Source organism: Pseudorasbora parva, chromosome 22 (genome assembly GCF_024679245.1).
Source record: "Pseudorasbora parva isolate DD20220531a chromosome 22, ASM2467924v1, whole genome shotgun sequence".
Lineage (NCBI taxonomy): Eukaryota > Metazoa > Chordata > Actinopteri > Cypriniformes > Gobionidae > Pseudorasbora > Pseudorasbora parva.
Window position 1 is genome coordinate 37,667,835 of NC_090193.1, and position 16,098 is coordinate 37,683,932.

Genomic DNA, 16,098 nt, shown 5'->3' on the forward strand with positions numbered 1-16,098 from the left:
CAAAATCATAACCGGAAGAGCGGATCTGTGCAGGCGCCCGGCGAATGTGTCTCGTCCCTTCATAATAAAAGTCCCGGTGTTCGCGAGGCGGGTATTTGTTTAACAATCGCTCCAGCGGCCGTGCTCAGGTCCACAACACTCGGCCCTGCTCTGCTTTACACTACAGTAACGTTAATAACCGCATGCATTAATGTGATTTCTGCCAGAGTCATATTTTCCACCGGCTGTGATGAGAAGACCACATCTCCCAAGATGCTGCGCTCACTCTTGGCGTCATCAAACTACGCATTTGTTTTGAATAGGCGCCCTCCAGTGGACGGAAAGTTGCATAGTGCACCTTTAAGTCTTAAAAAATTATTAAATTCGGAGACTTAACCAATAATTAATCAGCTTAGCTATAATGCTCAAATATGCACAAACCACCTCCCAGATCTAAACGTGTGTGTTATCTCAATCTTAAAAATAAGGGTTCCTTGAGCTTCTCTACACTCTCAGATAAAAGGTACAGTGCTGTCACTGGGGCGGTACCCTAAGGTACAAAAGTGTAAAGGTACATCTTTGTACCTTACTCACCCCTAAATGGTACATATTAGTACCTTAAAAGGTACGTATCAGAGTGCAAATTAGTACCTAAAAAGGTACATAGTAGTACTTTAAAGGTACATATTAGTGCTTTTTCGGGTTTGTACCTTAGGGTACCGCCCCAGTGACACCAATGTACCTTTTTTTCTGACAGTGTATAGAACCCCGGGGTCCTGTACTTGGCCAACAGAACCTTTTACAAAAAAAATGGTTCTATGTAGAGCCCTTGGAGAGCAAAGAACCTTTTTTTCTCAAAACGCTTTTAAGATTCATGTTTTATGACTGAAGTGTAAACTAAAGATTACACAATACACAACACATTCACAAAGCGTTTTGTGTGAAGACCCAGGAGAATGACTGCTGTAGTCAAAAAAAAGAGTCAACTCATTTTAATATCTTGTCAATTTTGAGCTTTTTTATGCAGTTTTGTACATAAGCATGAAACTTATATTTCCTTTTACATTATATTTTGACGACTAACCGCGTATTTTCTTTATTTTGTAACATACATTATAATTTAGTCTAAGTTATTGCGCCAGAACGCCCACCACACACCAGCTGATTGGTGGAGAGGAGACCGAGTGATGAAGCCAATCAGGAGAGGGGGATTATTAGGAGGCCATGATGGACAGGGGCCAGTGGGCAAATTTGGCCAGGATGCCGGGGTTACACCCCTACTCTTTTTCCGAAGGACATCCTGGGATTTTTAACGACCACAGAGAGTCAGGACCTCGGTTTAACGTCTCATCCGAAAGACGGTGCTCTTTGTCAGTATAGTGTCCCCATCACTATACTGGGGCATTAGGACCCACACAGACCACAGGGTGAGCACCCCCTGCTGGCCTCACTAACACCTCTACCAGCAGCTCCTGGTTTTCCCAGTTGGTCTCCCATCCAGGTACTGGCCAGGCTCAGCCCTGCTTAGCTTCAGTGGGAAACCGGTCTTGGGCTGCAGGGTGATATGGCTGCTGGTATGGCTTAGTGGGCGGGAAGTAATAGCACACTCATTATATTTCCTGCTGAAGTTGAATACTTAGTGTACTTAGTATGAACAATAGTGATGCTTGACTTCAAACACGGTTACTAATCAACAATATTTTAGTATTCTGTCTTTTGCTGGAACATAAGTGAAACGCTTCTAAATATATTGGTATTTACTGTATATACATTCCTCATAGATTTGAAAGATTGTGCTTGTTAAATGAGACACTCATAATCTTCCACCATTCAGAAAAAGAAGACGTTAGTGTCTTTGCTCTGCGTGAAAATCCATGTGCAATGATCGGTCAAACCCGCTGAGTTTGTGAAGATTATTGATTTCCTAGACACTTCAGTGATATTGCGCTTCCTCTGCTCCGCCAACAGCCTGTTCTTTATGACCAGTGCAGCAATGAAGAGATCACTGGGCTAGATAGAAAGTGAACTGACCGTAGTATCTGTGACTTTAACTGGCATATCTACAGCCGCTTCTCTTGTGCTCTGAATGGCCGACATCCTGCTGGAGCGAGAGCAGAGATGGATGGGTTCTGTGTCTCCCTGCTGCACTCAGAGAGTGTGTGTGTGTGTGTGGGGGGGGGGGGGGCATGTTTTTGTGAAATATGAGGACTCAAATGTGTACACTCTAAAAATTCTGGGTAAAAAACAACCCAATGTTGGGTCAAATATGGACTAACCCAGAAATTGGGTTGTCTTAAGCAAATATTTAACCCAACCCTAGGGTTAAAACAACCCAATCGCTAGGTTAAAACAACCCAATTGCTGGGTTAGTCCATATTTGACCCAACATTGGGTTAAAACAACCCAGCATTTTTTAGAGTGTATAATGACATGGGTGTGACAGAGGTATTACAAGGAGAGGGTGAAATATGAGGATGTTGGCCATGTCCCCATATTTCTAAATGCTTATAAAGCATACAGGATCAGTTTTTTTAGAAAGTAAAAATGCAGAATTATTCCTGTGATGGGTAGGGGTAGGGGTAGGGGCAGTGTGTGTGTGTGTGTGTGTGTGTGATGGGTAGGTTTAGGGGCAGTGTGTGTGTGTGATGGGTAGGTTTAGGGGCAGTGTGTGTGTGTGTGTGTATGTGTGTGTGTTTGTGTGTGTGTGTGTGTGTGTTTGTGTGTGTGTTTGTGTGTGTGTGTGTGTGTGTGTGTGTGTGTGTGTGTGTGTGTGTGTGTGTGATGGGTAGGTTTAGGGCCAGTGTGTGTGTGTGTGTGTGTGTGTGTGTGTGTGTGTGTGTGTGTGTGTGTGTGTGTGTGTGTGTGTGATGGGTAGGTTTAGGGGCAGGGGGAGTGTAGGGGGATAGAAAATACGGTTTGTACAGTATAAAAACTATTGCGCCTATGGAATGTCCCCACACTTCACAAAAACAAACGTGTGTGTGTGTGTGGATGAGGGTGTGATAAACTGCAGTTCGGACACTGGTACGTGTGTGTATATGTTGATCTAATGCAGTCTGATGCAACATTCTGTCATGGCTTGTTTAGGGAAACATACTTTAACCTCTTAAGAGAGATATAAATGTTTGGATCCTCATGCTGACACGTGTCTCTCTCTCTGCTGTAATATGTATTGTAAAGTCTTACAGTGGATATTATGCAGATATGCTGTAAGCATGAAATCCCGCTGACCTGCTACATTTGCTGAAATGTGCAGTATGGATCCACTGACAGTGACATACTGTATCCCACAATGCAACTCGCTCGACTTGACCTTCCATTAGATCACCTGATGGATCACCTTTCCAGTGTGATCAATGAGCTGGACGTGATTACTTTTTTACTCCATACTTGATTGAATGATAAATGGGTATATCTTTGGGGTCAGTACGATGAATTAATTTATCGGGTGAAGGCGCATTAAATTGATCAAATGGGACAATAAATACATTTATAATTTTACAAAAGATTGAAAATAAATGCTGTTCTGTATTGAACTTTCAATTCATCGAAGACTTCTGAAATGTATCAGTTTCCACAAAAATATAAAAAATACAATATTAAATATGACACAAATTCCCTAATCATCATAATCGATGTGAGCTGGTCTCAGCGAGCGGCCTCCATCATCGGCACAGACTCTTCCCCCGCATGAATAATTCAACCGCCGCTGGATTTATCTTCAGTGCTGTGGATCAATGCCGGAGCCCTGAGGTTTCGTTTTTGGAGACTTTGCTTCCTCCTCGGCTGCTTTAAAAATTAAAGCTGTAATTAGCCGAATACAGCGAGCAGCCTCTCCTGAGGGACGTTATGATCATTAATGATCGCTGAAACAATTCGCCTGGTAATTACAAATATTAGTGTTCAGTGAATTGATGAAATATAGAGGTATTCCAGATGTAATCTATCCATCCAGTCATCCATCCACCTATCTATTGAGATGATAGAAGGATGGATGGATGGATGGATGGATGGATGGATAGATCCCAAATACTATCTATCTATCTATCTATCTATCTATCTATCTATCTATCTATCTATCTATCTATCTATCTATCTATCTATCTATCTATCTATCTATCTATCTATCTATCCATCCGTCCGTCCGTCCGTCCGTCCGTCCGTCCGTCCGTCCGTCCGTCCGTCCGTCCGTCATTCTGTGGGCAGTGTGAGATGTAGTCATGTTTCAGGGATGGTTGGGCATATTAAAAGAGCATTAATGTTTGACAGACGGCTTCTCATAGCATTCAGTCAGTGGTTAGATATCTAGATGCTTATGCTGATGGAATGGGGGTGTGTATGACCTTTAGGGTGGGTCGCGCTCTGATTCAGACGGGCTGATCTCTGCCAGGCTCACACACGTCCAGTCTGAGTGTTACCGGCACAGGGCACGACTCATGACGGGCTGTTCCTGAGACCGAGTCGTCTGTGGAGTCTTCGTCTCTGAACACTTACAGATGTGCTGTAGTGAAATAAATCTCTTTTAGTACTTTTGTGGATGCATAAGGTATTGCCACATTAATATATCATTCAAAGATGTGTGCATTTAGACTAGAAGGTAACTTGTTATAAATATTATATAAGTATATACTTCCATTTTATTCATATAATTAGGGTTTGAAATGAATTTTTTCACTCCCTAGCCAATTTGGCTATTACATTTTTAAGTTACCGGTTATTAGCCAAAACTAGCCAAGATTTCAGAAATAAACTTGATTATCAAAATCATTGCTTATGTATTTATTTATTTATTTGAATCTGATTCTGAATCATAGTACGCCTTCAGTTTTACGCCAGTCAATAATTGTTTGAAGATACCATAAAAATAAAATTAATTAAAAAAAAAAAAAATTATCTGTGACTTCCCAAACAGCTTTTATTTAGTTGTACTTATCTCCAAAATGAATGTTTAATATCTTTAATGTGCTGAAGATTAATGGACAGGCTGTCAAATCTTAAAGTGATCAGAATAAAGCCACCGTGTTCATTTCAAACCCTGTTGATAATTACGTACGTAATAATATGTATATTACAGTATATTATGTATATTACTTAATATGTACAGTTACACTTGCACTCACTGATGGTTTATTTATTGTCCTGGTTCAGTCCGTATCGTTTTGAGTTGTTGTTTTTAGTCATTTGTATTTGTTTAGCCTGAATTTGTTTGCTAATGTCTTGTTTAAATTTATTTATCTTTTTATTTCTGTGTTGTAAATTGTGTTTTATGTTCTGCAGAACAGGAAACTGCTGGAAACCAGAGTCAGGACCGTTTAAAATGTACCTTAAATGTTACTTTTTAACTTTCCTGTATAATAAATAAAATGAAATTAGTATATTATTTGTTTTAATATGCATGAGCTGAAACCATATTCACAATATCATAGTCTTGATAAGCTTTTTACCAAATCACAGCTGTGCAAATATCAAACCATTAGCAGCACTTTCTAGGGCTTTTAGTTCAATAACTTTAGCTAAATTCTGGGTGATTTAAAGATCTTTTTGTGAGCTTTTAATGCATTATCGACCCTTTACAACTCCACTTCTATAAAGAGAATTCGTTATTAGCACGGTTACTCTTGCACTGATGACTTTTTTTTGGCACATTTGAGAAGCTGTGGGTCAACTAGAGGATAAAGTCGTTTTGTATTTCGGGTGTGGCTAAAGCTAACAAAACAAACCTTTAAATCACACCTAAGTTGTATCACAGTCCTATAGTTATATCAGTCCTAACAAGCCTTGTGATTTTTGGATCAAACCTATGATGGGGAGTGGTTTTTGCAATGAATAATACCGCCGCGAGCATCATCAGTGCAAGTAATCACACAGGAACGACTTGTATTCAACTGTTCTTGGCTGCGATAACAAGCTATTAACATCAATTAAGTGTTCTTTCTCCAGAAAGATGGATGGGAATTAACATGCAAAGTATTTTCTGGCCACACCTTGTTTATGTTGAAGCCGTTGAGGTGTATTATGGTTGAGATGTGGAATGTGACAGCTTGCGGCACATGAGATGACAGGGATATGAGATAATGAGTTTGTTTAGCGGGACGTCCCGGCACACTGCTGAACACGCTGGGTTTGAAGAGGCTATCGGGGCCCCGACGGGAGGCTGGATTAGCCGTGACGGCCCATCATCCGGCATCATTAGATCAAAACATCCTTAAATACACACTATATTGCCAAAAGTTTTGAGACACCCGCCTTTACATGCACACAAACTTTAATGCCATCCCATTCTTAATCCGTAGAGTTTAATATGGAGTCAGCCCACCCTTTGCAGCTCTAACAGCTTCAGCTCTTCTGGGAAGGCTTTCCACAAGGTTTAAGAGTGTGTTTGTGGGAATCTTTGACCATTCTTCTAGAAGCTCATTTGTGAGGTCAGGCACTGATGTTGGACGAGAAGGCCAACACACTCCACACCACAATCCCCCTCCACCAAACTTTAGACTTGGCACAGTGCAGTCAGGCAAGTCCCGTTCTCCTGGCATTGCCAAACCAAGACTCGTCCATGCACTCTAAAAAATGCTGGGTTAAAAACAACCCAAGTTGGGTTGAAACTGCACCGACCCAACAATTGGGTTGTTTTAACCCAATGGTTGAGTTGTTTTAACCCAGTGGTTGGGTTAAATGTTGCTTAAGACAACCCAATTGCTGGGTAAGAACAACTCAACCATTGGGTTAAAACAACCCAATTGTTGGGTCGGTGCAGTTTCAACCCAACGTGGGTTGTTTTTAACCCAGCATTTTTTAGAGTGTGTGATTGCCAGACAGAGAAGTGTGATTGGTCACTCAGAGAACACGTCTCACTGCTCTAGAGTCCAGTGGCAGCTGCTTTACTCCACTGCATCCCACGCTTTGCATTGCTCTTGGTGATGTAAGGCTTGGATGAGCTGCTCGGCCATGGAAACCCATTCCATGAAGCTCTCTACACACTGTTCTTGAGCTCATCTGAAGGCCACAGAAGTTTGGAGGTCTGAAGCTATTGACTCTGCAGAAAGTTGGTGACTTCTGCTCACTGTGACCCTCAGCATGCGCTGACCCCGCTCTGTGATTTACGTGGTCTATCATTGCTGTTGTTTTTCAATTGCTTCCACTTTGTTATAATCCCACTAACAGGTGAGCGTGGAATATTTAGTAGTGAGGACATTTCAGGAATGGACTAGTGTTTATGTATATTGCAGAACATAGGCCCAATAATGTGCAAATTTTTTTTTACACAAATGAGAAAATCAATCACGTTAAGGCACAAGTTTGTGCAAACATACAGCTGCATTTTCTGCTTTCCTTTTAAAGTTGATAAGCTTTTTTATCTTTATTAACGTCCTAATGATGCATGATTATATTGGTTAGTTGCATTGTTTTCCCTGCTGTTAGATACTTTACCAAAGACTTTATACATGAAGACAGTGAACTCCGATTACTCATGAATGGGAGAAAGTGCAACGCCCAATATGTTGAATAAGCCACCGAGTGAAATGACTAGTCTTAAAGGGACTTTGACTTTACTGATACTTTTATAACCGTCAAGATTCATTCTTTTTTGCAGTATTTTGCTTCGTTTTTCCCCTAATTAAATAAATGTGCCATATTTTATTTTGATAGCTATTTTTATTTAATATTTTGTATTTTTAGGGGATTTTATGGTACTAAATTATATTATATATATATATATATATTACTAAATGGAATTGTGATCCATTTATTACCTGTGAACCACCTGAAAATAAAATGTCCAACTTGAAAGCTTTTAAAAGTTTGGTTTCTTTTTAAAGACGACACTTGGCAGATTATTGCTGACGTAAAAATTTGAAACAAAAAAAAGTTCTAGAAGTTATTATGAAAAATGCACAAAAATATGCTTATATTTCTTTTTACAAAATTGTGTATGAAATATATATTTTACAAAACATGCTTTACTCTACAACTGAGAAAATCAAAGCAATAAATCTAAATATGCTTTGTTCCAAATGTGTGGTTGAGCTTTCAGTGAGATTTTGTTTGGGCGCAGTGCCAATTGCTTCCACTAGATAAAATTCATCTCTAATGCGCTCATTTTTGACATTGCGTGAACAATCAATATCGCGCACCATTCCAATGAAGTAAAAAAACAAAAACATTTTTCACCAAAAGGTTAAAAAAGGAAAAGTCCTTAAACAAGTCATGCTTCAGCTTTCTGTTTCATGGGAAGGATGCCCAACACAGGAGTGAAGAGCATGATTATTTTGGTTAGTTTCCCACGTGACCCATTCAGCTTTTGAGCCGTTCCTGGTTTCTCACTTCTGCTTCCCCAGCTGCTCGGATACTTTATGACTGTATCAGCTGTTGTATTAAATGTCCACACCTGTTTCACACATGTCTGCTTGCTTACCTCTGAAGCCACACGTGAGCCTCCAAATCCCTCATCATTTTGTGTTTCATGACACTTTTTTTAATCACGGACTGAGCTTGTGTTGGGCGTCTTCTAAGCTCTCGTGAGGCGTTTCACACTGCAGTTAAGCCTGGGTTAATGTCTCACACACAAACACACACACGACACGCATGCACGCGCAGTCGCGCACACACACACACAATCGTAACAACCGTTACTGATATACTCAGAGATCATTTTGAGGTTATTTTCTCTCACTCTATTTGCAGTGCTGTACTCAGGAAGAGAGGCCTCATGGGAATATATATGTATGTGTGTGTGTGTGTGTGTGTGTGTGTGTGTGTGTGTGTGTGTGTGTGTGTGTGTGTGTGTGTGTGTGTGTGTGTGCGCGTGGGGGGGTAAACCCTCATTTATTTGGGACAAAGACGGCAATATCCAAAATCCTTGTGGGGACATGTTTTGGTCCCCATGAGGAAAACACACAGTAAAAAACGTTGGGTTATTTTTTTAACCCAACCGTTGGGTTACACATATTGGGTCAATATGTTGGGTTATTTAACTCAACTGTTGGGTTACTTTTAACCCAACTGTTTTGTAACCCAATGCATTGGGTTAAAATAACCCAACGTTGGGAAGGTGCTATACCAACCCACAGTTGGGTTACGTGTTGGGTTATTTTTAACCCAACGTTTTTAAGTGAGCAGCTTATAAATCAGAAATATGTAAAAATGCAGAAAGTTTTGTGTGATGTGTAGGTTTAGTGTTAGGGAATATAATATAGTTAGTACTATAAAAGTCAACATGTCTTTGTGAAAACACAACTGATCTATGAGAACTTCAGTGTTTCTTTTTCCATTGCAAATCAATGAAATGTAGAATAAACTGCAACCTGTATGACTTTTACATTCAGCACAATTATGTAAGTGTTCTTTGGTTTTGCAACTGAATTTCCCTTTTTAGTAGCTTGCAATTATTATTTGGATGCACTTCAAGGTAAATGTTTGTCGCAGCCAGGGAATTCTCCACGTTTCTGCCTAGACCTGCCCTAACTCCAGCTCTTACAAGGAGTTTTTTTTTTAACAAGTCTTATGCAAATAATGATTGTGCTTGTTAAAGCAAGCTTCACAATTACAAGCACTCATGTTGTTTGTTAAACCCTCTAATCCTCAGTATTAAACTTTGGAGCGTAACTCTGACATAAATGAAACCTCACATCATGTGGCTTGCTTTTACTGATTTTCTTCTGGCAGATGATAAAATGCGACACAGGCCATATTTACCGCTCTCGCAATGTCCTAGCAACCATCCAGAGCACCTTAGCAACCATACAGCTGTGCCATAACACAATGTCTGGCACGCAAAAGAAAGAAAGTCATACACAGTCGGAGTAAATCATGAGATTTTTGGGTGAAGGTGTGTGTTATAGCAAAAACATTCATGCTGCATCCAATTACCCATCCTAAATAGTATTCGAAATTGTGTGTCCCAAAAAACTCTAACGGCTAATATTGCTCACAACCCATTTTGTGAGGACGAAGATCCAGTTAGAACTACAAACACAAATAAAAATAGTTAAAAACTACAAACATGGCTGAGGTTCAACGGTTAAGTGAAGAGGTTTAGATAAAGGGGATTAATTATCAGTATCTAACCTGACAAAAATATATTTATTCAATGTTATCCACATTATATTTAATCTGCAACAGCAATTACATTAGATCATTAACTTTTAAAAGCACAATATGTAAGATTTTTGGATTAAAATATCCCAGAAACCACCAGAACAGTTATAATATATTTTGTTGGCTTGTGTACTTGCATTATCTCAAATGTTTCCAAGAATGCTTAAATTCAGAGAAATAAGCTATTTTAACCAGAACACGTGTTCGTCAGTCGTCTATCAATGACATCAAACTCTCGAATTCCGGTTTTATTTTGTAGAAACCATGGAAATACAAAACTGCTTTAATATCTGATGTGCTTTATTAGACACTGTTTAGATAATTGATGGACAGAAAACTAATTGTTCTCCAGCTCAACAGAGTTAGTCTTATTATTTAAATCTGCTGTTCTTGATTTACCGCACAGAGTACCATGTTTTACCATGCCTAATATGATCTCACTCACTGCAGTGTGAACAAGTGTCTCATAGTAGCGTCTTATAAGTTGCATTATAACATTACTTTAACACACACAAATGTGTGTGATATGATAAAACAGTGCTGGGTTACCACACACACGATCGGAAGAAGCGGAAGCACTCGTCTGACAGAATAAAAGCTCCGCCAATCAAGTCATCAAGACACACCTTTGTTTTGAATAAGTGACCTCTAGCAGCGAAAATTAAAGGTGCGCTATGTAGTATTTTTGTAGTAAAATATCCAAAAACCACTTGGCCAGTGTTATATATTTTGTTCAGTTGAGTACTTACAATATCCCAAATGTTTCCAACTATTTGTAAATTGTGAGAAAATTGCTATTTTAACTAAGGACCGGGACGTTTCAGCATAGCGTCTGAGGAAGTTGCCTGTCAATCGCGTCATATCTGCGCTACCCTCGGTTTTATTCTGCAGAAGCGCTTTTCTCTTGGCAGTGTGAACATGTCACAGCAGCGCCGAGCGAACGCACAGAGTAACGTCATAGCATAATTTTAAACACACATAAATGTATCTAATATGATAAACAGAGCTGCTTTACCTTATAATCATGACCGGAAAAAGCGGAAGTGTGCGCGCCCGGCGACTGTGTCCCGTCCCGTCATAATAAAAGTCCCAGTGCTCGTGAGCCGCGTGTGTGTAACAATCGCTCCAGCGGCCGTGCTCAGCTCCTCAACACTCGGTCCTGCTCTGCTTTACACTACAGTAACGTTAATAACCGCATCCATGAACGTGATTTCTGCCCGAGTCCTATTTTCCACCGGTTGTGATGAGAAGACCACATGTCCCAAGATACTGCGCTCACACTTGGCGTCATCAAACTACACCTTTGTTTAGAATAGGCGCCCTCCAGTGGACGGAAATTTGCATAGTGCACCTTTAAATGCACCATTATGCAAACATATGAGGAGAGTCTTTGCATGAAAGACCCGCGACTATTACATTTTTACAGTTTGAAGAACTGAGTTGATTAGACATCCTTTCTGATTATTAAATCCAGCTAAATGGAAATTAAAAACGGAATTAAGGGTGAAAAATATGAAGGATTTCATCAAGCAATTCACTCTCTCACACACACGTCTTCTGGAGGACATGCAATAAACTCACATGGTGAAGATGTAGCAGGCTGTGAACGGAGAGGCCAATGAAGGAGCCAGGGAAAGAGTAGTGATAAATCACGGCATTTGCATGTGTGTGTGTGATTTATGAGTTTGATTATGGTCAGGCTGCTGTCTCACACACACTGAATGAGCACAGAAGGATGTGTTCTCTCCTGTGGATCTCAGGGTTTAATCATAGACTCTAAACTCAAACAAACAAATCGCTGATTTCCTGTATTTTATTTCTGCACATGCTGCAGTATTTCAGCTAAGACGGATCACTGGCCAACACACCTTTGAATAGATTGAGACAAGTTTAAAAAATTGTGGCACACGAAAAAAATGTCAGGGAACAGGTTGCAATATTTTAAGCGTTTGAGCTGTACGCGATGTGCTCAAATACAAGATGCTTCAAGATGTACAGAGCAGACAAACGACTTTTATAGCCAGGAGACCTTCATTACTGCATGCAAACAGCTGGCCATAAACAGTTTCCCTCTCATATACAAGATATTAGCATATACCTCTGAAAGTGGTCAGTCCTCCTGGGATGTTAATATTAAAAGATGCACATCATGCAATATCTGCTTTAACTTTTCATTCTTGAGCTGCCGTGGAGAATGATGGGAAATGTTCAGTCACATGAGTCTGGCTAAATGAGTTGCATTTTCTGGCAAGTTTTGTCTCTGACAACATTCACATTTTCAACCGATTTGAAACTTAATTCATTTGTATACTATAGTATAACTTTATTCCCCAGCAAGGTCATCATCAGACAGCAATGGGGTGTTTTGGTGACTGAATCATTTGCGCAGTGCATGATGGGACTCATTTATAAGGCATGCGGTCAGATGTCTGTGCGATGACTTTGTCACATGCCGTTGTCCTTGTAAGGTCTATATTAGCTTCTCAAACAAACAGAAAACTGGTCCAGCTGTCCTTATGTGGGGATTGTGAATGAACTCATTGCTGTCATTCCTGTGTGACTCTGACCAGATGACATTTGGTTCAGTCAGTGTAGACTGAATCATTGCTCTAGAGATAATTGTAAGTGAAAGTTATAAAACCATTGTGTTATAGACGCTGACAGATTGTTGCATAGTTTATATAAATGCCTGGCAAAGCATAATTTGCTACACAATGCTGTTGGTCATTAGGGGGCGGGACATGTGCATTTCAGAGCAGTTTATTGGACAAATATTTGTACACACCCCTCGCAGAGGCGCAGATGATGTCATCATTGTTTTGGGTCCGTGATTGGACGTTAAAGTCTGCACATGCTTACAAGGGCTGCATTTATGTTTTCTATTGTAATATAATGTCAAAATGTAATTTATTTCCCGGTGATCAAATCTAAATTTTCAGCATCAATACTCCAGTCTTCAATGTCACGATCCTCCAGAAATTATCACACACAAAAAAAAGATCAGGATTATTTGATTAGTTGATAACTGTACTATCACACAGATTCTGTATCTTCAAAGTCAACACACATGGACTAAAAACACAAAACTAATTTTGAAGATCAAATACCTAACTATATATCATGAATAGTTCCTTGATCCTGATGGCAGACTATATTTGCTTCTGAAACTAAAATAAAGCTTTGTATGACTGTAAACTGACATTAATACATATCCAATATCTATGCTTTAATATATCTTCATATAGTTAGTATATATGTTTGAAATATTCATGAGCTTAGCGGTCACCCCCACTTTTGGTAAGGGAGTGCAAAATGACATATCCAAAATAAAATTGTTGCTAATGAGTCCTTCAGACTATATACAAATCAAAAGTATCATTTGAAATTACTCAGAGACTCAGAATTACTCAGAAAGACTCAGAGAGACTCAGAATTATTCTAAAATGTACTAGTAGAGAGATAAATAAGATTAAACACAATGGAATTTTTTTTTAAAATGAATGCAGAATGTCACAAAAACGGTTGCAAAGTTATCTCGATTGTATAATGCTTATACAGAGATGAATCTGCAGTATCATATCTTCAAACAATGCACTGATTGACCTTATTACTTGACAAAATGATATTGTAAACAAGCGTTCAATGTAAACAATATCAAACGCAGGACCGTATATGATCTTTAACAAGTAAGGAATTAATTACAGTAAGACTCTCGTTACCCAGTGCAAATGTCCAGACTGCCCATTGTGATCAGATTGTGTCCTTCTGTCCTCTGCATCCGTGGTAACGCCACCCTGCATCCAGCAGGAAGTGATGCGCTGTGCTGTGAATGGCTGATGCAGATGATGAAACTCCAGTGACCCGCAGAGCTCTGCAGCACCAGCGCGATTCACACACCAGCACTTTAGGAGCAGCGCTCAATCACGATCAGTCTAGTCACACACACACACACACGCACGCACTAGGGGAGGAGAGAAGAGAGAGAGAGAGAGAGAGAGAGAGAGAGAGAGAGAGAGAGAGAGAGAGAGAGAGAGAGAGAGAGAGAGAGAGAGAGAGAGAGAGAGAGAGAGAGAGAGAGAGAGAGAGAGAGAGAGAGAGAGAGAGAGAGAGAGAGATACAGTGACCAGCAGGGAGCATCACATATCTTAGTCTTAGACAGACAGATAGACAGTTAGATAGATAGATAGATAGATAGATAGACAGTTAGATAGATAGATAGATAGATAGATAGATAGATAGATAGATAGATAGATAGATAGATAGATAGATAGATAGATAGATGGATGGATGGATGGATGGATGGATGGATGGATGGATGGATGGACGAATGATAGATGGATGGATATATAGATAGACAGATAAATGGATGGAGGGATATATAAATGGATGGATAGACAGATGAATGGTTGGATGATAAATAGACAGATGGGGGGATTTGTAGATGGATGGATGGACAGATGTATGGATATATAGACAGACAGACGGATGGATGGACGGATAGATGGATATATAGACAGACGGATAGATAGCAGCAGTGAAGGTGTGTGAACTTTTGTGTTTAGCCCATTTTTAAGAGGTTTCCTTGGTTTTAAGTGTGTATTTTCTGCAATAGTTTCTGTGGCAACAGGAAAGCAAAGGTCGGCAGTCTAAGTTTTGGGATGGCGAGTGGTTAGCTGAAGTGTCTTTCTTTGTGTTTTATGTGTGTTTAAGAGCATTGTGTGTGTGTGTGTGTGTGTGTGTGTGTGTGTGTGTGTGTGTGTGTGTGTGTGTGTGTGTGTGTGTGTGTGTGTGTGTGTGTGTGTGTGTGTGTGTGTGTGTGTGTGTGTGTGTTGTGTGTGTGTGTGTCTTAAGGGCAGTTTCCAGTCCAGACACTCGAGATTATCAAGTGCCCTAATTAGTATGCTGACATCATCACACGGGCCTGTGTCCTTTTATAGACATGCGTCTCATTCAGCTGCACTGCAGCGACACATTCCACGAAGAGGATGTGTGCTGTTTACTTCCCCGTAGTAACCATGATGGCGGTGTCATGACAAATCCTGTCCTCTTAGGACCCCAGAGCGATTCTATTGGCTGAAAGAACTTTTAATGGGTCTGTTCAGAGCCTTTGGATTTTTGTTGTTTAAATTGTGTTAAAATAGTCTTTAATGTGTTACAAATCATATATTTCATATACTAGTACTATAACTGAAGCTATAACTGCTTATATAAATATATACAAGCATATCTTATATATAATCTATTTATGTGTGCACCTGTTCTGTATATTACTGTTTTTTTATTCTTTATTATTTATATTATAGGTACATTACTATGTCATGAGTTTGTATTGGTAGGATTACTTTATCAGTTGAAATAATTTCAACATGTTTTTGCTCCCATTATAGTAATCAATTACATATTTCAAAAAATAAATGTTTTGTGTGTGTGTACGTAGTATGGCAATTTAATTCATAGTTTATTTTTAAACAATTACTTGTCCAGAACCATGCGATCGAGTGCTTGATACGCTTAATGCTCTATTTTCGTGATGACCTCAGCATTGCCGTAGCAACAGGGAGTGATTCCTCAGAAATGATTTGATTCTCTGTTGGAAGAAGCCCTCCGGCGTGCAGTCGTTGTGCATTTTGTTTACAAGTTAGATGAACTGCCTTTTACTGCTGTCAATCAAAGTTTGCAGGCTGTAAGCAGCAGTGTGTGTGTGTGTGTGTGCGTGTGTGTAAGTAATGGTTTTAGTGCACTCAGAAGCTGTTCTCCGGGTTGTGGTTTCTTGTTTCCTGGTTTTAATTTACTCCAGGATGATATAAACCAAACAGAGACCACATAATAACATAATGTCATGTTTTATTATATACTTAAAGCATGCATCCAAGTCTCTATACAAAAACATATATGATAATAATAATAATTATAATTATAATATAATTATTAAAATATATATGTATGTATTTATATGAATGGTCAAATGTTTGGGGTGGTACGATTTTAGTGCTCTTGCTGCATTTATTTGATCACAATAACAGT

General features: G+C 39.5%; 1 protein-coding gene and 1 pseudogene across 4 annotated transcripts in view; one reads left to right on the forward strand and one right to left on the reverse strand.

Moving 5' to 3' along the window:
• Nucleotides 1-16,098, forward strand: part of iffo2b (intermediate filament family orphan 2b) — a 50,259-nt gene that overhangs the window by 6,267 nt on the left and 27,894 nt on the right. The gene's annotated exons all lie outside the window — the stretch shown is intronic.
• Nucleotides 1,440-1,555, reverse strand: LOC137059038 (5S ribosomal RNA; annotated as a pseudogene).